This window comes from Octodon degus, unplaced genomic scaffold (assembly GCF_000260255.1).
Source record: "Octodon degus isolate 3935 unplaced genomic scaffold, OctDeg1.0 scaffold00264, whole genome shotgun sequence".
Lineage (NCBI taxonomy): Eukaryota > Metazoa > Chordata > Mammalia > Rodentia > Octodontidae > Octodon > Octodon degus.
In genome coordinates this window covers 2158404-2159432 of record NW_004524840.1, presented here as the reverse complement: position 1 = coordinate 2159432, position 1029 = coordinate 2158404, and the positions used below count along the sequence as shown (strand labels likewise).

At 48.2% G+C, this 1029-nt stretch overlaps 1 pseudogene; it reads left to right on the top strand.

The window, feature by feature from the left end:
- The first annotated feature begins 132 nt into the window (after positions 1–132).
- LOC101579818 overlaps positions 133–1029 on the top strand; it is a 2326-nt pseudogene continuing 1429 nt past the window's right edge.

The following is a 1029-nucleotide window of genomic DNA, read 5'->3' as shown; positions in this document are numbered from 1 at the left end:
AGCTTGGGTTGTGTCTCCTACTTCATCCTTCCAGACCACCGCGAAGACCTGTAAGATTCCACTTGGGAAATTGCTAACAGTTCTTGGAAGGGAAAGAAGGAAGATTTTTGGTTGGAATAAAAACAGGGTTGAATGAGTTCCAGAAAGAGGGGTTCTCATACTCATGGACAGCAATCTTCAGAAGAAGACAACTTCAAAAAGCCATCCCAAAGCAATATGCAGAGAAGTAAGATGAGTGGGGCCTCCTCAGGAAAGAGGGCAGGTCTTCTGCAGCCAAAGAAGCTTGAGCCAGCTCTTCCAGGAAGATGGAGTGGTCACTCCGTGGAGAACCTTCCTTCAGGATTAGTGAGGAAGACAGGAAAGAACAAGCAGAAGACTCCTGGGAATGGAGATAGTGGCAGCACCAGTGAAGTACCCCAGCCCCCTCGGAACTAAAGAACCCAGGCAGAACCCACCAGTGAAAGTGAGGAAGCATTTAAAAATAGGATGGGATCTGGGAAGCCAGACATGGAGAAAAGAGTAGTGAGCCCCTGAAGAAGTTGCCAAAATGATGCCCACACAAGTTATACTGTTGAAAGAGGGGACTGATAGCTCCCAAGGCATCCCTCAGCTTGTGAGTAACATCAGTGCCTGCCAGGTGATTGCCAAGGCTGTAAGAACCAGCCTAGGTCCCCGTGGCGTGGGCAAGCTTATTGCAGATGGCTGAGGCAAAGCAACAACTTCTAATGATGGGGCCACAATTTTCAAACTTCTTGATGTCATCCATCCTGCAGCAAAGAGTTTAGCAGACATTGCCAAATCTCAAGATGCTGAAGTTGGTGATGGCACCACCTCTGTAACACTGCTGGCTGAAGAGTTCCTGAAGCAGGTGAAATCATCCATGGACGAAGGTTTGCACTCCCAGATCATGATCCGAGCTTTCTTCACAGTGACACAGTTGGAAATTAACAAGATCAAGGAGATTGCTGTGACCGTGAAGAGACAAGATGAAGTGGAGCAGAGGAAGCTGCTGGAGAAGTGTGCCATGAC